The sequence below is a fragment of the Myripristis murdjan genome, chromosome 1 (assembly GCF_902150065.1).
Source record: "Myripristis murdjan chromosome 1, fMyrMur1.1, whole genome shotgun sequence".
Classification (NCBI taxonomy): domain Eukaryota; kingdom Metazoa; phylum Chordata; class Actinopteri; order Holocentriformes; family Holocentridae; genus Myripristis; species Myripristis murdjan.
Window position 1 is genome coordinate 32,981,183 of NC_043980.1, and position 22,500 is coordinate 33,003,682.

At 39.8% G+C, this 22,500-nt stretch overlaps 1 long non-coding RNA gene across 1 annotated transcript in view; it reads right to left on the bottom strand.

The window, feature by feature from the left end:
• LOC115366162 (uncharacterized) overlaps positions 1-20,134 on the bottom strand; it is a 202,167-nt gene extending 182,033 nt beyond the window's left edge. Inside the window, exon 1 of the long non-coding RNA XR_003928817.1 lies at positions 19,870-20,134. This is a non-coding gene — a long non-coding RNA (uncharacterized LOC115366162). The remainder of the gene's footprint in view (positions 1-19,869) is intronic.
• Between the last annotated feature and the right edge of the window lie 2,366 nt (positions 20,135-22,500).

Sequence of the window (22,500 nt, forward strand, 5' to 3'; positions counted from 1 at the left end):
TTATTTATTTATTTATTTATTTATTGGTGTGGTTTCTTTTCATTTTTCATATATATATATATATATATACATATATACACACACACACACACACACACACACACACACACACATATATATATATATATATATATATATATATACACACACATATACATATATATACACATATACACATATATATACATACACACACACACACACACACACACACACACACACACACACACACATATATATATATATATATATATATACACACACACACACACACAAACATATAGATAGATAGATAGATAGATAGATAGATATGCATACAGATGTCAGGAGTGCATGATATGTAATGTTAAAGACAACAGCACTAAAGTGTGCAATTGTACATTGAAGAAGCACTGAAGTACTGGAAAACATAGCATTCCAGAAATATTCACCATGCAGGTATTAGTTCATTGTTATTCACAGGTAATTTAATTTAACTTTAACAAAGCCAGTTCAGGTCATTCTACTGACAGCAGACTGAGAAGCACCTTCACCTTCATCCCTGGTGGTCTCATTGTCTGGCAAACAACTCTGCTGCTGTTACCAGACCAGAGTTTTAAAATAAAGGCCAAGGAAGGACTGCAGGGTGCAACAATCTGTTAACCCATAGCAGCCATGATTAGTGCAAATGAAACACAGGAGCACGCCACATAATGTAAAATATACACATGCAGCATGCACATAAGAGCATCAGATGCACAAACCATGTACACACACACACTGTAAGTCTACACATACACACACTTAACACATACACACATAAATACCCAGATGCACTGTTCATTAGGGTTGGGTACCGAAACGCGGTGCCAATAGGCCACTGGTTCCGGCGTAAACGGTAGTAACGAGACCAACTAAGAACGAAAATTTCGGTGCCTCCTTTCAGTGCCGCCCCCTGGTGTTCCGGCATCAACTTGCGGTTGTTGAACGTGACGTCAGTGCCGCTACTCAGCACACTTGTTGATCAGAACTGATAGTGAGAGGATCAAAAAAGATGCCGAAGGCAAAATGCTCCAAGGTTTGGCTACATTTCACATCTAAGGAGGATGCAGTCTCTGCGACATGCAACAGATGCCTTAAAGCAATGTCATGCAAGGGAGGTAAGACGTCGAATTTAATGAAACATCTGGCGACACATGGAGTTTATTTAAAAGTCGAACAATGCACCGTGTTTGATAATCTACGTGACGCAAGACCAAGCACTGCAACAGCCAGTGTCTGCCAGTGTCTGACTCCCCGGACAAATGGAAGAGAGTCCCAGCCCTGCCAGTGTGGACATCACAGATGATGATGACAGCAGCCATTCCTCTTCAGGTAAGTCTAGTAATTTAATACCAACCACTAATCTTGCATATCAAGTAGGCTAGTAAACACCGTTGCCATTCAACAGCGTGTGTGAGAACGTGTGCTATGTCCAATACTTCCACTTAGTACAGTGGAAGTTTATCATTACCATATGTTACTTGTATTTATACTGTTTAAAGATTTAAGTTAATATTGTGTTCAATTTGGCCCTGGAAATAAAAGGGTATTGTTTTTTGACAAAGTGTGTGTGTTTTTGTTTTTTTAAGTACCCGTTTGAGAACCATTTAAAAAATACCAAGTAGGCACCGGTATCGGATAAAAACCAACGATACCCAACCCTACTGTTCATACATGAATGTGAATTGTTAAAAAAGTCAAAAGTTAACCATCCTGGGCCATAAAGTATATGCCTGCAGAACCCACAGGGCAGGGCCCTGCCATCCAAACAGGCCCCGCTCCCGCATGTCAACAACTATTATGATAACAAAAAAAAAAAAAAAAAAAAAAAAAAAGTTTTTGTTATTTATTTTTTTTTATATTACAATGACATAGGGTGCACATCATGATATTGTATGTAGGCCTATGTCTGGGCATGTGGTCCACTGAGGGTGCCTGGGTGCCATCCCAAATGTAATTCTAGTTGTGATATACATATTTTAATTGCTTTTGTTATTGTTGTATTTTGTGTATGTATAAATTTCAATTCTTACTCACACATAAATCATAAATTATCACATAAACATAAGATAACTAATGAAAAAGTGCTGCCTACAATGTTTGTCTCTATGCCGAAGGGCGAATATGGTCGTCTTTTCCTGTTGGCCCCTGATTGGTTGACACTGCACATAGAAAATAACTGGATCTGGGGTAGAAAAATTTGCGGCCAAGTATTTCTGCCTATCACTGGACACTGGCCATGAACACTGGACAGCCACAGGGATTACAGGAAATACAATCATATAAGCGACTTTTCCCGTAGTTATTGTTTTAGGTGTTCAATAGTTTAAAATTTAGGCAATTCAATAGAATTAACTCCTTAATCTATATTGTTAAATATCGTTGTGCATTTGAAATGACAAGCATCCTCACTATGAAAGATATTAAGATTCACCTGCTCTGAAAAGCAGGAACGGGGCTCCCTCAGAGTTAGCTGCAGGGGAGCCTCACATTTTTGCGTCACGGTGCTGCAACTATCAGCCATGCAATGACTGCATTAGTTTCCTAATGCTTTTTTATAAGCTTCTTGTATGTATTTTAACAAACTGGTAGAAGCCACAACATCAGAAATGTGTGTTTGTGTGTGTGAGTGTGCACTTGTGTGCGTGTGCATGTATGTTTTTCCCTTCCCTACTGTGAGCTGTTGCCATGGTGACAGTGTTAAACACGTGCTGTTTGTCTACCTCCAGAATTACATTTTGCACAACCTAATGTCTTGTTTTTCAGTTTTTGTGCACCCGTGTGATGGAAATAGAGAGCGAGAGAGAATGTGTGTGTGAAAGAGAGAGGAGAGAGAGAGAGAGAGAGAGAGAGAGAGAGAGAAAGAGAGTAAGCATATACCTATGTAGCTGGGTGTTGTCACAGGTTTCTCTTCAAATGATCAAGGCCAATGACTGTCACACCTTTGAGGCATCTACTAAAAGTGCTATATAAATTATGCCATTAATGTAATTAGAATTGTAATTGTGGGGTCTCAATAGATGTAATATTTGTGAAAAGTTATTTTAAAGAGAAGAGAAGAGAAGAGAAGAGAAGAGAAGAGAAGAGAAGAGAAGAGAAGAGAAGAGGGAGAGAGCTACCTGAAAGATAAAATGTGGTTAGGAGGAACACACCCAGTGAAGTCTGTTTCTGTGGCTACAGTAAAACAGCCCTCGATTTTGATGCGATCTTTTGTCATGGAAGAGGAGCCACAGAGTAGGACCTGTGAGGAAAGGCTTTACTGCCATCTTCTGGTTGCAAAAGGAAGAGGTGATTGAGTATGCAACACATTGCCCTCAAATAATCAAATACAAATGGGATATGTATTGACTTATTGGAAGGCATGAACGCATGCATAGGCAGACACAGAGAAGCTGACACACAGACACACATACAGACAGGCAAATGCAGACACACACACACACACACACACACACACACACACACACACACACACACACACACACACACACACACACACACACACACACACACACACACTCTCTGTGGAAGAATGATTAGTGAATCAATATAAACTGAATGAGTCACTGGCAGCACTACACAGAAAACTACTACTACCATAAATACCAGTGACGCAGAACTACTGTGTGTGTGTGTGTGTGTGTGTGTGTGTATGCAGGTGTGTGCCATGGCCGCAAGTGTCTCCAGTTTTTGTAATGACATTCCTCAATAAAAAATGTCTTTTTTTTTATCGATTATGAATCCCATTTTACTATCTGCCTCCATATTACATCTGCTTAATGCTTGCCTGGTGTTATCAATATCTTAACTACCTTAGGCAAGTTTAGAGCCCTGATGATTTGAAGAGATTAATGTTAAGTTCTGCCTTCCTTTGGTGCAGTTGTACATGCTTTACATCCCCCATTAGGAACGATGCTGGTAAGATTGTGTCCTCATCTTATTAGGGTAAGGTGAACTATTCCCTCATCCCAGAATAATATCAGAAGATAAATAAAATGAACTTTTAATGAAGTACTGTACAATATCGTTCACATGGCTAAGTGGTTATTCGTCTTCTGGAAGACATGCATGGTTTGTGGGTGGACTTAAGTCTCCACGCACAGACATATTGCATACTGTCAGCGTGTAAAAATCAATTTTTAATTTGGTTTGGGAAAAATGAAGTACAGTAAGCTACAAAGAACAGCTGGAGCACTATCTCTTGCCATGTGCAGACATGGAGGCAAACACATATGTAGCAACACACACAAATACACACACACACAGCATTTCCCCTTGTAACAGTTTATTGATCCTCTCTTTTTTGGTATTCAGTATTGGCATGTTTTACAGACATGAGCACCTCATGCTCAGTCCATTGGTTATTTCAAACCTTTTCTAGGCTATTATTTCCTCCCTAGCCGAAGGATAACCAGAAACACTGTTCATTATGGGCAGGGTGCTATTAGACTTGCAAATTGCTGCATTCTCTGTCTCTCTCTCTCTCTGTCTCTCTCTCTCTGTCTCTGTTTCTCTCTGTCTCTGTCTCTCTCTTTCTCTCCCCTCAGACTTCTATCATTAATGTAATATAGCCCTTCTTAACCATGCAATTTTCCTTCTTAACTGTGGGAAAATGCACTGGGGATGGATGAGATCTGTCCTGAGAAGCTGAAGGCTCTGGATATTGCCGGAGTGTTGTAGTTGACTCATCTCCTCAATAGCACATAGATTTCTGGTACAATTCCTTTGGACTGACAGACAAGGTGCCAGTCCTCATCTTCAGAAAAGGGTTTTGGAGACTGTGTGTTAATTGTCAATTAGCATACTGCTCAACCTCCCTGGAAAAGCCTGTCCCAAGGCACTGGAACTTTAGCCAATGACCAAACTTTATATCCTCGAATACATTGTGGATTTTGTCCTGGCCAAAGAGCAACAAACCATCTCTTTAACCTCTCACAGATAATTGACAGGGGAGTTTGCTAATCCCACAGGTATCCTGTGGCATTTGGACATTTTGTGACACACTTGGAGTGCAAACTGTTTTGGCATTTTTAGTATCAAACCAAGCTCAATCAAATTAGATATGACAAGGATGTTCTTTGTCCCCTCTAAAGTTTTTAAATTTAAAGGACAGGACATCAAAGTGCAAACTCTGGTCACGTCCACGTTAGTGTCATAAGGATGCCATCTCTACTGTTTGCAGATGATGTCATTCTTTGAACCTCGTCTCCAACAAAAGGGTGAGCTGTCCCAGCTGGGGAAAGAGCAGCTGCCCCTTGTGGAAGAGTTCAGGTATCCCTTCTACCTGAGGCTAACAGGGAATAATAAACATTAATAAAGGATCACATTATTATTATTTCTTTTATTTTGCTGGCAGCATGGAAAGCTCTGGGTAACTTTTCCATTTGTGGAAGAGGCAGCCCACCCTGCATATTCAGCGGCTGTGAAACCCACACTGCTTTGTACACACACAACACAAACAATCCAGCAAAAAAACATTAAACCACGCAGACTCCAGACTGAGTATAGTGCAAGGCCATGCATCTACAGACAAGGATGATGATGCATAAACTCAAGCCCACATGCACACAAAAAGTCATGCCTCCTTGGAATATTACACAGGTCATTAGCATATAATACATTGATATTCTGTTGCCACATTTATATGAAAACACACACACACACACAAAACTATGAGAGCTTGCATACACGCGTGCGCACACGCACACACTCACACACACACACACGGCTATTGGTACATACCAAAGTCATTACGATGGTCGTGGCTTGGGGCCACAATTAAGACTATTGTGGCTCTTGTAATCATACTCAAAATTCTGTCATCTGATTGGAGCAGACATATCCAATCCCGCGGCCAGATTCTTTTCATAAAGAGGGCCAAGACCTCCACTCAGTTATTATAGCTGAAAGCACCTTCGTGTGTGTGTGTGTGTGTGTGTGTGTGTGTGTGTCAGGGTATGGCAAATTATGCATGAGAAGGAGACTGGAAAACTTTACATGATGTGTGTCATAATAACCTGGGGATTAAACTAACTAGCCTCCATCAAAACAGAGGTCATATCACTACTTGGAGAACTACAGTGCTATACATTATGTAAGTCCCCTAGTTCTCCATCTATCCTGCATTTTCTCTCATTCCCTCTTGGTGGTGGAGCGGCAGAGGCAGTTGCAGCAGAAATCATGATTTATACACTGGCTAAATCAGAATTATGAGCATGAGCGTTAAACAAAATCACAAAATTAATATGTTGAAAATAAATAAAATTGCTAATGATGAAAGCCTTGTGAAAAAAAAAACCCTCCTCTAAATCAAATCTATTGATTTTTACTAGAATTAGGCCCCATCTTCTGTAAACCACAGCTTAGCAGCAGTGTAATTTCCTAATAAGCTCATGCCATTAGATGAAATTACACTGATTTTCTTATTACAAAGATCCCCCTCGTCCCCCGCTTCCCCAATAAAAGTGCTGCCTGGTCATTTTGGCCACATTACCTGTCTGCTCTCGTATAATAATGTAATTATCCAGTGGCCACCGTAATGATCTTGCTGAATTACATTGTGACCTCTGTCTGTGTGGCTTGCTTTCACAGCTCGTCACTCCATGGGGTAATGGGGAAAGACTGGTCCCAAATGATCTGGGTCTGATGAACCGGTGAGTGCAAGCATGCACGCATGCACCGGCTCATAATGGACACAAACAAGAACTCAAATCCACACAAGGACGCAAAGAAGGGCATAGGAGTGTGTATGCTCACGGGCACAAAGTGGGGTATGTTGGCGTGCACACACATGCACAGACCCTCTTATTGCACAATGTTTAAAATTCACTAATTGTTGCCTTTCATTAAATGCATGTATAATAAAGACATCTTTAATGAGGCACACCACACATTAAATAAAGGCTATTGAAGAATCTGGTACACATTTCCCTGTATACTACTGTAAAAGCAAGCAGCTAAATGGCTGAGTTCCCTTGTGTTCTAATCAATGCTTGTTCTTTTCTTCACTTTAAACTGCATAGCTAACCATTTCCTCTCATCTCCCACTCGCTCTCTCTCTCTCTCTTGCTCTCTCTCTCTCCCTCCCTTCCTACCCTATATCTCTCCCCCACTCTCCTGAGCTTTGACTCTGTCTTTTAAATTTTAATTCTTCCCTTTCAACCGCAACATTGTAGTCTAAACCCTGACGTCTTTCTTTCCCCAGCAGAGAGAGTGATATGTTTTTAAGAAAATAGGACAGAGAGCGAGAAATGTCATGGGAGAGTCATGAAGTAGAACTAAAAACATGGCTTACTGGTGGATATAAAACAATCGCCCCCCAACAACAGTGTATTCAGTCTTGGCTGTAAACCAGGGCGAAGGTCTATACATCAGCACTTAGTGTGGTCAGCTGCGATTGTTTGGATGGAAGACCTCTCCAGGCGTGCATTAAATCAGCATCTATGCTTATCATCTCTTTTGTTGCTTTGACCTTTGCATATTGGTTGTATTCTACTAGTGAGTTAGGAGTTAAACTTATTGACTCTTACACTTGCCATGCGTTACTGAGAAAATCTTCCAAAAAATGCCAAACATTTAAATGTGTATATAATGTAAATGAATGCCTATTGCCATTGAGTATCAATACTTTGTTGAGTATGTAGGACACGTTTAATAATTGAGGCATTAAGTAGACATTTGGAAGTGCATGCTTTCATTCTTTTTAAAGGTTATTTATATGGCATGGCATTTTAGCTATTAGATAATAGATGTGAATGACAAGAAAGATTTAAGAGAAAGTGGAGTCGAGAGAGAGAGTGAGAAAGACACAGAGAGAGAGAGAGAGAGAGAGAGAGAGAGAAGAGACACACAAGAGCCACAAGATCATAAGAATAAAGAATACACTTCAGGCAGATCAGTGAACGATTCATTTGTGCTGACTCTTTGAAAGAAATCTGGAGACAGGACTCATTCTGGAAATGGAGTCATTTGTTTACGGCTCTGCAGTGTCACACACAGCTATTTAAGAAGTGCCTCTTGAGTCACAAACAAGAGCGGTGAATTTAGAAAATGCACTGCAGGCTAGGTGACAGGCTAGGCAAGCAGAATCTTCCTTTTGAGCCATGAATGTATGAATAAGTGAGTGTTTCACTTCAAATACTAATACTATGGTATTTCAATTTCTAATGTCTCTCAAGGTTGAGGTGTCATTGAACTTGTCCTTCAGATGTTTATAATCACATGAAAAATATGTTCACACTTTGCCAAAATTTGAGTGAGTCAGTGAGAGTCAGTAAGTGACTGGGTGAGTCAGTGAGTCAGTGACAGAGTTGGTAAATCGTAAGTCAGTCTGTGAGTGAGTGAGTCAGTGTGTGACTGAGTCAGTAAGTGACTGAGTGAATCAGTGAGTGAGTGAATCGGTGTGTCAGTGAGTAGGTCAGTGAGTGAGTCAGTAAGTGACTGAGTGAGTCACTGAGTGAATGAGTAAGTAAGGGATTGATTCAGTGATTAAGTGAGTCAGTGATTGATTGATTGATTGAGTAAGTCAGTGAGTGAGGGAGGGAGGGAGGGAGGACTGTCTGGCTCCTCAGCATGAGGTTTAGACTGCATCCAAATAAGGATTCAGATATAAGATACTGCATCAAGACAATTACTAGCTTGCTAGCAAGCCAGCCAAAAGCAATGACAAAAGGAAAAATGGACGGTGAAAACAGATGTTTTCAAAACAAGAGGTCAGGTTCCTGTTTGCTTGACATGAGGATCAATGTGTGGAGTTGAGGTGGCTGTAATGAAATTATATACAGTAACCTTATTAGAGACATTATTAGAAAGTCATTGTTATGTATAGTTGTTTTTGTTTTGTTTTTGCATTTGTTTTTTCTAATGACAAGTCAACCAAGTGCCAGTGATGTGCATGTGTCATGTACATGTGCACCAGTAAAAACATGACCATATGACCGTAGTCTTCTCTTGAGCAAAATATCAGTTATCTGGTTATTTTTGATTCCATGAGATGAAACTATTTGTCATTTCAAAGGATTCAGGGTCGGGTTACAAATACGATATCTCAGAAACAAGGAATGATGCAGTGGATTTTTTTCATGTCACTTTCTACCAGGGTGGGAATTACACAATTTTAGGGGCAAGGCCATTTGCCTTTGGTGTTGACACGTTTTTTTTTTTTTTTTTAGGGCATTAAGGCCACATGCCAGGGCACCAAGGATGCGTGGGATTGTAACCTATGCTATGAATAAACATCATGAATTCATACAATTAAACAAAATAACATCACACAAAATACAATGCAATTATGCCACTATTATCAACAAAATAAAATGTATAATCAAAATGTAGGGTAAGTATCCCTCTTAAGCCCACCAAATCTGCTTTTCAAACATTTTTAATATATACCGCCCCATTTTAAGTGAAAACATTTTAGTTAAAATGATAGTCTAATGTCTCATTTGAAGTGTCAGTAATTCATTTATACCATTTTTTTTTTTTAATGTTTTTATTGTTTAATTTGTCAAAATATGTCAAAAGTCTGGCATGGGCTTAATGGGTACTTAATGTACCCTTTAAGCCCAGGGGTGTTCCAAATAAGTCCACTTCATGATTTGTTGATAAATATATTTACATATATATATATATATATATACATATATATATAAATATATTTACATATATATATATATATATATATATATATATATATATATATATATATATATATATATATATATATATATATATATATTTAAAAATCTTAACAATCCAAACTTGTTTGACTAAAATATGTAATCTCTTAGCTCTCAACAGCTATTTTCATTTTGTCTCTACTCCTTTCCTCTGGCCTGTAAATGCCATTTGAAATAGGCGTGATCAGCCTTTTTGCTGTGTTGTCAACACAGAAAAAGCTAAACTTACAACATGTCTTCTTTGGAATGTAGCCAAAAAACTATTCATGAACAAAATCAAAATTAGAATGGAAATTACTTTTCAATACTTCATCTTTCAATATGTGTTGTCATTTTGTCTCTATCCTACATTGTACTGTTGGCATTTAGAATTGGCCAATATTTCTGGTCCAGCCAGCTGGCTGAAAGTGCAGATGTTTTTATCTAGATTTCTGAAGACCAAATGACTGAAAGAAAAACAGTTTCCTGGTTCAATACTAATATTTTAAGGATAATAAATGAGTCAATTTCAGTATTTACAATTTTAAAAAAATAACTTTTATTGACTTTTAAAACATAAAACAGGTTAAAAAGAAGCAATTAAAACCGTTGTGGGGTAACATTAAAGACCCCCGAGAAAACATAGTGGGGAAACTCGTGTTAAACCAAATATTAATCAGCAGTGTATTTTTTTTTTTTTATTTAAGCTTACTACATGGCTGGAGGTCAACTTTAAAACATACAGTTCATTATTCAGCAATAAACATCCATTAAAAACAACATACTGTATACAACAGTCATAACATCTTAAAACGTGTATGATAAGCCTATAGCCTAACTTAAGCAAGATAAACAACATGTCAACATTTCTGCAATTTCTACTTACTCCAAGGCTAAATATAGGCTCTTTGAGGTGATATTATTGTTATAGTTAGGCTATTTTTTGCTCCATGTAGCCTAACATAGTAGTGTAACATTGTAACAAGTGAGCTTTATTTTGTTTGTTTTCTCAGCCTTTTGCCCACATTGTGGTTGTCTTTGCTTGCCAGCCTTACACTAACAAGTCTTTGATGGCTTTCATCCTTTTTTTGTACAGATTTTCAATGACCTCATGATTGCGCAAATAGAATGGTCCAGGTCCCTCCAGGTCTGCTTTGCAGAGGATGAACATGCGCTCTACATCCTCAATCTTGTCCCTGGGTGGGAGGAAGTATGTGTTGTTTGGCCCCGTCTAGGAACTTCATCACATACCGTTCACCCTCTGGTGGTGCTGACTTGTTGAGTGATCGTGCGATGTAATATGCTGCTGGTTTTGTGAACATGACAGCATAGTACACATCTCTCTCAACTGAAGGTTGTGGCACAGGTTTCATTTGCCTCTTTACTCACTGCCTCTGATGGGTTTGTCTTCTCCACAGGAGCCTTCTTGCTCTTGGTCTTGCCATCCTTTGATTGTTTCTTTTTTGTTGCCTTCTTCCTTTGACTTTCCTCAAGATGCAACAAGGCTTCTTCAGATGTTAGAGACTCTCCATATTTTAGAGTGTTGAGTCGCTGTCTTTTGGCTACATTGCACTTCTCTGTTGGCATGATGTGTTGCAGGAAGTAATCTTTGATGCGTGATGGGGGTGAAGGGCTTGAGGTTGCAGAAGTTGACGGCTGGGGTTGTGACATTTCAGCATTTGCAGGCTTTGCAATCTCAATATTTGTAATGTTGAGAATGTTGGACCCAGGAACAGTCTCTACACTGAGGATAATCTGGGACATGCATTCTTTATCCACAGATATGGAGCATGGGTGTGGTTGTGTAGTGGGGGATACAGTAGTGGCGCAGGGTTCCCCTGGAAAGTTCAGTGTTTTCTTGGCTGGATGAGGTTGTGCAGGTGGAGACGGAGTGACCACATGGGAACCCAGAGGAGTATCGCTGCCTGTCATAGCTTCTGGTAGACACTGTCATTGTGGTTGTTCTTGACCATCTTCTGTAGTGAATGGTGTGTATTCTTCTGTCATCACCCTGTCTGGACAGTAGGGGTAAATCCCAGTGCTCCTAAACCCACTCTTCAGATTCTCACCCTTGAGACCTATCTCCAACACTGCCTTCAGTTTGGATGGGAAATCCTCTTTCCTGATCTTGTCTCTGGTCATACGGGAATGCCTCCGCAGCTTTGTTCGCCACTGCCTCTTCACCTCCCCAAACACTGCTCTGTCGAGTGGCTGGAGAATGTGGGTTAGGTGAGAGGGCAGCCTCAACAATACTACATTATTCTCTTTCGCCTTTAAGGCAAGGCTGAGGGAGATGTGAGAAGAGTGTCCGTCAAATATTAGTATCCGTGGGAATGCTAAGTTGGACCACTTCTCAGACTCCTTGAGGAAGAGGTGTGAGAAGTAGTCCTCGAATATGACCCTCTCCATCCATCCATGGTCTGTCACAGCATAACGGGCACCCTCTGGGCCACTGACACACCAAGATCCATAGAGGTGTTTCCCCTTGTATGCCACATAGGGTGGGAGAGTCTGTCCAGCTGCATTCCCTGTTATGCAGACAGTGATGTTCCCTCCCACTCCCGCCTGTGTTTTGGTACACATTCTTGCTGCCTTTCCTTGAGAAGACTTTGCCTGCTGCCGGATCTGTGATGAAGCCTGTCTCATCAACGGTGAGACAGGCATGTTGCCACTTCCATGGCAACATGCTGTCGTGCATTACAACTCAGCTGCCCCTTAAATCTCTGCCTCAATGACTTCCAGTCAACTCCATACACTCTTGCCAGAACTGAAAGATTTTTCATTGTTCCCTCCCTGTAAAGCCGGCATGCTTCTGCCATGCGTGGGCAGGAGCTGTATGTTTTTCAAGATGTAGTCATTTCATCTGAAAAGTAAAGGGTCGAAAATTATGCTATTAGTAGGATAGAACGTAGGCCTATCCAGAATTAATTGACCTATGCAGTACCACTGATATTTAATTTTTAATTTAAATTTTTATTTGGGTACTTTATTATCTGAATTATGAAGCTGATTGATTAGGTGAGGTCAAAGTTAGACAGAAAAATGGTTCAAAAGTGAAAAGGGAAAAAATCTCCATTGAAACAGTCAAGTGGGTTTAATGGGAGCAGGTGGGCTTCAAGGGAACATCAGTGAATTTCTGGTTAAAAGTCAGAATATTTTATTCTACACACAAGACATTAAAAAACAACTACATGACATGAATCTATATATGCTGCACTAACATAACATGAAAATTATCAACTGATCATGCATTTAAGTAATTAGCTATACTCATTTACATCCACCCTAAATGGTGTGATTTTTTGCTGGTGTCCCCTTTAAGCCCACTTGGTAAAAATGTTAATTAAAAAATAAATAAAGATAAATATACACATGTATTATCTATTAAACACTATAATAATATATTCTGCTTACAAAAATGTAATTTATACATGCTTATCATGCTTCATGTCATTGCAGTGAACAATTCTATGCAGCGACTGTATGCAGCATGTGGGCTGTCTGCTAGCATGCTAAAATGCATATTTTGACTTCAAAAGAAAAAAATGTTTTTAATTCTAGTAAAATTCTAACATATGTTTTATTTAAAGCATTTTGATAACAACTGAGTACTTACCAAAAGCAGGAGTAGACATAAGGAAAAAATATTATCTTCTGAGGGCATCAAAATTACAGAAGTTTTTTTGCAGCTTCCTTTGCGAGCAGCAGGCACATGTCACACTTGTGCTTTGATAACTCAAGATCGACAAATCTGATTGGCTTATAGTAAAAAGTATAATTTATGTAACAAGCAGCTTCATTGGAAGAACCATGAACCAGCAAAAATGCTGATGTAGTTTTTTTTTTTTTTTTTTTTTTGACTCAGAAGTCACAAGTGGGCTTATATGGTAATGTGGGCTTAAGAGGGACACTTACCCTATTCATACTGTGGGCATTTCGCTCTCAAAATATAAACATTTTTTGCTAGTATTCTCTCAGTTTCAGCAGAATTACATGAGATCCGACCTTAGCTAGTCTTTGTCAGCCAGCCAACTTGGGCTTATCATGTTTTCTAGACATCATGATTTCCCAAAACTGAATAAATACCACACATAGCAACACAAAACTGCTTTGCTAGTTCAAACATGTTGTAACTAGAATATCCGCTGGAAAAAAGAATTTTTTCATGGGCTGATAGTTATACTCCTGCCGACTTCTCAGTTGTTTTTAATCTATCAGGTGCTGTGACAGCGACTCAGCAGCACAGCTGATCTTTATCTACAACCAACTTATATCAACAGTTATATTTAAATACAGGCTACTGCTTTCAGTGTCGGTGCCAGAACAAAGATCTATCTTTTCAAAAACTCACTGGCAGATGTTTTATTTCAGCTGGGGGGGGGTGTCACTCCAATTTAACGTCAGCTACTTTTGCTGCTTAGCTGTGGCTAAGCAGCAAAAGTAACAAAAGTAAGAAGTAATATTAAGGCTGAACAGAGTTATATAACCACCTTTTCAGGCTACTATCAATTTACCTCTGAAATAAAGATGACAGTTTTCACAGAGGTGTTGATTTATTAAATGTTCATTTCATTGTACAGATGCACACAAATTGATGAATTAATTAAATCAATGGCCTAGGCTACTCAAAAAGACTAAACAAATTAACACCGATTAATAGGCTAATGAATAACTGATAACATTAACACATTAATAACAAGAACAATGTTACAGCCTGCACATGTCCATGGAAAATCTTCCAGGTACTGCAAAGGGTGCTGAATCTGCGTCAGCAGGTACTGTCCGTGGTGCTGAATCTGCTTCTGCAGGTACTATACTGTCTCCATGGAAAATCCTACAGGTACTGTCCGTGGTGCTGAATCTTCTGAGGCATTTCATTCTCTTTATTATAGAAATTAAAGCTCCATAAAATTCACAGAGGATCTTGTTTAGCTCTTCTTTACTTACAGCTGAGAAATCAGCTGTTTGTCCGGTGTTTTTCAGGTAGTCTAGTAGACATTTGACAGCCACAGACGTTGACCGGGCCTTACTGGCTTAATTTCTTGACCTCTCCAGTTGATCCAGCTCTTCACTCGTCACTCTTCGGTATCTCTCCTCTCTCTTTCTGTTCTGTCTTGTCTTCCTCGTTCCGCCATTTATCCTAACTTAGGTCACCAACGAATTCAAAATTGACAACAAAGCGGTCCATTATGCAGGCTAACAAAGTTAACAGCGGATTTTGATGCGGGTTTCAGTGAAACGTTTCATGTTGCCATGGAAACCACACAGACTCAGGCAATAAGATATAGGCGGAGTAATATTTTCAGTAATGAGGTATTTTTCATTTGAGCATGGCTAGCCATGCTGTCATGCTCATTTGAGCACATTCTAAACATCTGATTGATTAATCAGATTGCTCAGTTGGATCTATGTGTTGTATAATGGGTGCGCGCACATGCAAAACATTGCACTTCAAAGCCACCAGCATGAGCAGAAATTCAATGTAAAGTTCATATTTGTGTATCAATCATTATTTTCACACAGGACATATTTTGATTAGAAGAATGACCGTTATGGGTCAAAACAGAGGCCCTGTTTGGCCCATGAATTGGTTGTGATTCTTTTTAATAGGACCCCTTTAGTGATTGAGTTTGTTACCCCTGGCGTAGACTGTAATCATCTCTGTGCCATTACCAATTATCATAATCAATTTTGCTTGCATAATTATGAAAATGAGCAGCTTTTGTTGTTTTACTTATTGTGTTTTACTCTCTCAGTAGGCTGCAGTCAGACAGCTTCACCTTTCACAACATGGCAGTCTAATGTGTTCCATCTCTCTTTGTTTTTACATGTTTACTTGCTTTTTATGTTAATTATATCAATTCCATAATCCCATGGGAGGACAGACTATTTTGAAACATCACAACTTATTTGTTGCATTTTCTACTTTTTCATGCTTTACAGGTCTACATGCCTAATATTGGTGCCTTGCTTTCATGAAATAGGATTTAAAAGTGTCTTAATACAAAATGTGTATGTGTGTTTGTTGATATTTATCATGAAAAGCAAAAATAATTCTGCTGGAGAACACAGAGTAACAAAATGATGTTGCTCACAACATCATGTATACGTGTGTATACACCCTCACCCTAACCCTGAGTGTATCACAGAGGGGATTTCAGTGCATGAGAATCATGTGAAGCCAACTGACTCCTTCAGCCCTCACACCTCATTCACTAGAAGTCTTTTAATCCTCATCTGTGTCTCACTGAATCACATGATCAAAAGCAACTGAACAACTCTTCTCAGTGAGTGACTCGTGAAGAAAATGATTCTCCTAAAAGAGCGGAACACTGAATTTCTACCTCAAACAGACAATTTCAGAAAACAAAACAAAAATAAATAAATAAAGATAAACAACTACAGAAGCATTAGAAATCTGAGCACTAGACTGATGACTACATACTATTCAAATCCAGAAGTCTATGCTGCAGGAGGGAGTTTATGCTTATGTTCAAATGACTACTTTTCATGCTCTCCATCAAATAAGATACAAATAAGTCACATCTGCAGTCAATACTCTAATTTCTAACTGAATCCACAGACGCTAGCTCAATCTGAGGAGGGATACACTGATTCACCGGCCTCTTTGCATAGCCTCTATAATTTTCTTGTGTAAATAGTGATTACTAACAAGTTGCGAAGGCATAAGGGAGTCGGAAAAATGTGCTTGTTTTTCTAAAATAAAGGGAGAATTCATTGAAGACATCTTAATGATGTCAAGAATGAGAGAGATATGTGGCAAGAGAGATAGAGAGGGAGACAGAGAGAGAAGGAGAGGAAAAGAGGAAGAAAATGCAGAGGGACAGAAGTAGAAGGGAAGAAACTGAGAGAGGAAGAAAGAGATTTAGAGCAGTGAGTAGTGAGTAGCTCCCAGCATCCCTGTTGTCTCGACATTCCAAAAGAGAGCAAGAGAGGGAAGAGAAGAGAGGGGAGATGACAAGACGACTAGACACCAGCATCAAAGCGGGTCAGAGGAAACCAGGCTTGGAAACAATATCAAAGCCCTCAATGAGGAGCACCAGAGGAGAAGACAAGAATTGGAGTGGTAACAAAGACACAGACGTGTGTGTGTGTGTGTGTCTGTGTGTATATATGTAAGCATGTGCGTGTGTGTGAGTGTATACTTTCAGCATATGTACGTACATGTGTCTGTGCATATGTATGCAGTTGTGTGCATCTCTCTTGCGAGTCCTCTGGTGCCTACATAAGCGTGTGTGTGAGTATGTGCCTTTGTTTGTGCATATGTGCATGTGTGTGTAAAATTCTGGAGTGCTGACAGAGCAAACACATCTCTGCTCTCCACTCTCTTCAATGTGCAGACGAGCCCTTGGCAGCCCAACTTGTCCGAGCATCAGAAAGCGGGGCTACCAACACAGATGGTCAAAAACGGAGATGCTGGAAAACAAAGAGGTTTGCGGCACTAAGTGGCAGTCTGCCAAAATGCCAACAAAGCCGAGACTAAGAGGTCTCACCAACAATATGTTTAGTTAGATATGAAAATGTTAAATGGTTTGGCGGGGAGATTTCGCCACACAGAGTAAGGAATGTTTTGATTTCATTTTTGCTTGACTGGGTTACATTGATTGAAATATGCAGCAAAGAATGTGAGTTGGAGTTGAACCCACAAAGTGAAGAGTGGTATGCACCGTCGCCCTCTTAGCTACATTAAAACAGGAATGCCAACAAGTCTGCCTCCTGTGGGCCTGCAGTGTCAAAAAAATCTGTTTTGAAAGATAGTGTCTTGTCATGTTCAAAGTGTAGGACATGGTTAGAAGCTTTGGTACCAAGATCATGTCACAAGTTTTAACTTCTTTGCTTCTTCATCTCATTTTTCCCTGTTGCATGTGCAGCGACACTGAATCACATGTTCATCATCTTACAGTAAAGATTATCATGGCATAATTGAATTTTCAATATACTGAAATTTGGACGAGTTGCTTGATGTTTTTTGCTTCTCTCTGAAGATATAATTAAATGATTATCTCTCTCTCCCTGTCTCCTTGTCTCTCTTGGAAAGCTAAACTGGATTACAACAGTAAACATTTAAGTTATTTCACTAATTGAAAAAGTTTGTAGAATGATAGCACGTCGAGAAGTACCATCCCGCCAATGCATTAGGGTAAGGCTTAATTGGCAAGTGACCAGATGGCTGGTTGATGTAAAATTTGGGACTGTAATCCTTTTTATCTGCTTTAATCTCTCAGACACACTTTTCCTTGCACCTCAACACAAATGGAAATGGTTCACCTCCCATGTAGTTGAAGTGCCTTTTTTATGTGTATGTATATGTATGTATGTATATGTATTGAGTATGTGAATAGATAGATAGATAGATAGATAGATAGATAGATAGACAGATATAAAAATGTGTGTGTATATAGGCCTATACACATGTGTGAGGGGGGGCGTGGGAGTGTTAGGAGGCAGGTAAGATAGGTGGGGTAGGTTGTGTTAGCAAACATTACGCAACACTTTGTAACATTAACCATGACAACAAACCTTTTCCTTACTTCAACCATGAAGTAAGGAAAGTAAGGAAACCTAACTTTAACCAGGGCCGCTGCTGACCACAACACACGAAAAGTCACAAAAGTTAACAAAGTTTGCAAAGACAGTCTATAGTACACTGAAGAAGAGTGTTAATTTCGTCAGCTATTTTTCAATTTAGTTTTAGTAGTAGTCTTAGTCTTAGTCTTTAGTGTCAAATGCCCTTATTAGTTTTAGTCATATTTAGTCAACTTGTTTTGTTTAGTCACATTTTAGTCGACGAAAAGTCTTGGCATTTTAGTCTAGTTTTAGTCAAAGAAAATCCAATGTATTTTAGTCTAGTTTTAGTCAAAGAAAATCCAATGTATTTTAGTCTAGTTTTAGTCAATAGTCTTTTTTTAGTCTTTGAATGCAGATTGACACTAATGTTAATTTAAAAAATCTAGTCTAACCAATAGATTAATTTTAGTCTTTTCTCATTCATCTCTAAGGTTTATGTGATTATAACCTGATGAAGTAGCTCCACATGTTGAATGATTAGGAATGCTACGTTGCTAAAGGTGCCTGGTCTGATATTCACAGAAATACATCCATGTTCTAATTTGCTTATTTTATTATGAACCAACATGATTAAACAACTCTTTAGGACTTTAAAACAGTCAAAATTAAAAAAAAAAAAAAAAAAAAAAACATGCAACAAGCAGTAGATTTGCCCGAATATTAGTGCCTGCCAAGCGGGTTAAGATTTACAACACATCCAGGTTTTTAATAATTAGTCAGTAAATTCCGCATTGTCTGACGCAGGCTGAAAAACGTGCACTTTTATTTACAGTTAAAAACATTTCGCCGTGTGTTTCAGCCTCTGTTAAACTAATGGAGCTGCAACGGCTTCCGGTCTTAGCTTTCAAAATAAGACCTTTGTTATTGTACGATTCTCATTATTATTAACAAACAAAATTGGGGCTTGTAAATTACGGGAGATTCCCGGGAGAAAAGACAAAACGTCAGTTCCAACCAGTTCCAATACACCAGGGGTGCGCAACCATGTGCCATGGAGAGCCGAGAGGCTGCAGGTTTTCTTTCCAACCAAAAACTCCACCAGGTGATTTCACTGATTACCTCACCTTCAAGCAGAGAGCAGGGACTAATCAGTGAAATCAGCTGGTGGAGTTTTTGGTTGGAAAGAAAACCTGCAGCCTCTTGGCTCTCCATGGCACATGGTTGCCCACCCCTGCCACACACAATACAGTCAGACTCATATTTTGGAGATACTGCTCTTATAATATAGAATATTTTTGTGGGGTGGAGGGTTGGGAGATGAGGCCCTAGGTCCCTATTACTGAACACGAATTTCAGCACATGCAATGCTAAGCTGCTGCTGTTTAAGAGCCATGGCTGAAGTTACAGGTTTTGCCAAAAACCTGAACAAACTTCAGTTAGACAGAGAATAAATCGTTCAGGCAGACAAGGACATGTCAGATAACAGTGCAAAAGTGAAGTTTAACAGTCAGTGGTGCCGGTGCCTAACCAGCTATACACAGCCACAGTCATGTAATGTTAACCCAATGAAGCCACACATCAACCACCACACTAACAGTCCAGCTAGCAGTTAGCCAGCAGCTATGACAGCAAATCAAAACCAGGGGGAAATTCAACAACTTACCAACGACGCCTTAATCCAGCGGCGACCAGTTTCAATCCATGTCCAGTCCAGTAAAATGTATTTTAATCCAAATGGTAGCTTGCTAGGTTCTGTCAAAATGAAACGGTATAATATCCAGTGTCCAAAAACTAGCCAAAGTCAAAGTTGACAAGGCAAACATTTCAATAATCCGGGCGGCCCAGCGCGTGCCCCATACAGAGACACACAGAAATGACAGGCTGCTGTCTTTAAAAAAAAAAAAAAAAAAACTCCCATAGCCAAACAGACTCAGGGTAGAGAAGGTCTGAAAGGATACTCAGGGCACATCCAGGCTGTCAAGTTTTACTCCATTTGCAGCGGGCATCCACACTGGTCCGGCGCATTCGGCGTATTGGAGGGGGCGGGGTCAGTCAAGGTGCCGCCGCAGGTGCAGTGTGCTGCGGTAGAGGAGAGCCCCCTGGCGGTGGCTAGGGCTCAGGGTTGGGTTTGCCTGCGCATGTGCAATCAAACACCATGGGCAGAGGGGGGAGGTCGGCACCACAATTCATGTCATTTCAAGCAATTGTGTATATTTTCTATTGCATTGGAGGTCTAATAGTGCCTACTGTAGCTGTGATCCATCTTAAATTTACATAATTAGTCATGATTATTATGATGATCAGTAGGCTGTTTTGGCGCCCCCTCCAGTATATGGTGGCCCATATACAGCATATGATGCACATGTAGTTGGCAGCTTTGTTTTGTAAATCAGAAGTAGGCTTCAACAGGTCAAACTTGAAAAAAAAAAAAAATCTTTATTTTGAGTCATAGACCAACAAGAAAACGGCATCATTTATGAGGCATTAATAAAATACAACATATTGCATGTATTCATTGTTCTGATGTTTTCAGTTTTTGTGAGGACGAAATCGTTGACAATCGTTGAGTTTTTTGTTGTTTGCATTTGTGAATGTGGCATTTGGCAGGAAGTAAAATTAAAAAGGAGAGAAAAATGCATAATAAAATTAGAGAAGAAGGAAGAAATGCATTATCATCCTTACATAGAATTGAATGAACACCTGTATCACTATAACAAAAAGAAAACCTGAGCATTATAGGCATCATAAAAGTCAACTTGATGGCAGAATAATTGTACTGGATTGTCTTACATTGTGCAGGTGGACCTAATAAACTGGTCACTGAGTGTATATTGTAAAGCTTTATTTGGGATAGGCCCAAGCATATCTCATGTCATGAAAATAAGCTGGCTTTTCACTTAAATTTACAGGCTTTAGTCAAATAACAGCAACTAACATCCTTTTAAAATATTTTTGTGCACTGTCTTTAGGCCATGTTTTAAGAAGTTTAGTAGGAAAGTTAAAGAAACAAACACACCTGTGGAAGTGGCAGAGGTGAAGAGGATAACATCTACCTTTAAAAATGCATTTGCCTATCCCATCCCAGAACTTTTGAGAGGAAAATAAATAGAAAAGTCCCTCTCCTTTTCTCTCTCTCAGTCTCTCTTTTTCTTGCACATTTTGGCATGATCAAAACAACAATTAAAATCAAAACTCTAAATCTCAACAAAAAGTCTATTGCTGCAACAGGTCTGCACTGCAACAGGTCTGCACTGTGTGTGTGTGTGTGTGTGTGTGTGTGTGTGTGTGTGTGTGTGTGTGTGTATGTGTGCCCAGATTTGTGTATAGTTGTCTATGGCTCTGTCCCCAGTCATTTCCATCACTATTGGGTAACATGCCTCTTCTTGGCTGATATTAGCCATCTGCACCTCTAAGCAGCCACTAGTCTCAAGGTTAACAGACAATTTAGATAGGCCTCATCTCTCCCTTTAGTGAGGGCCATTGGAGACCGGATGATAGGTGCAGATATGGAGGGAGTGGTAATGGAGGGATGGGGGTTGAAGGGGGGGGACAAAAGTAGCAAGCGACAAAGGAAGGGTAGAGAGATGCACACCAGTAGCAAAGTGACAAAAGAGCAACGGGAAGGGAGGGGAGTGGCGGGCTCAGAGAGCACAGGTAATTGAGAGAGAGGGGACAAAATGAATGTGAGGAAGAAAAAGAGAAAGCGATACTGGAAGAGACAGAAAGCATAGTGGTAAAGACGGAGGCACTTAAGGATACGAGTGAAAGAGAGAGAGAGGGAGACAGTGGAAAAGAGAGACTAAATTGACTGCCGCATGTCACATGGAAACAGTCCCTAATTGGCCAATCAGCCGACCCCAGATTGAGCCTGCCGTTTTCTCTGACATGGAAAGAGCACCTGTACCTCGCTGACAGACACACACACACACACACACACACGCGCACACACACACATCTTCAAACACAACACCTGCCACCATTACCACCTCTTCATCTTCTCCTTCCATTTCTGACATCCACTTTTAAGAAAGATCTCTGACAGCAGGGGAGCTGACAAAGGGACGAGAGAGAGAGAGAGAGAGAGAGAGAGAGACAGAGAGAGACAGAGAGAGATTTCAAGACAAGGTAGAAATACGCTTTCTTTCTCCAGCTGCTTCCCTCAGTCTTTCCATCCCAATAGCAAGGCAACTATTGCATACAATACGAAATAACAGTGAAAACTATCAAATAAAAGCACTTTTTTCACGTACATCAGATCTGTTTATCCCTCTCACTTTATCTGCAGCGACCCAAT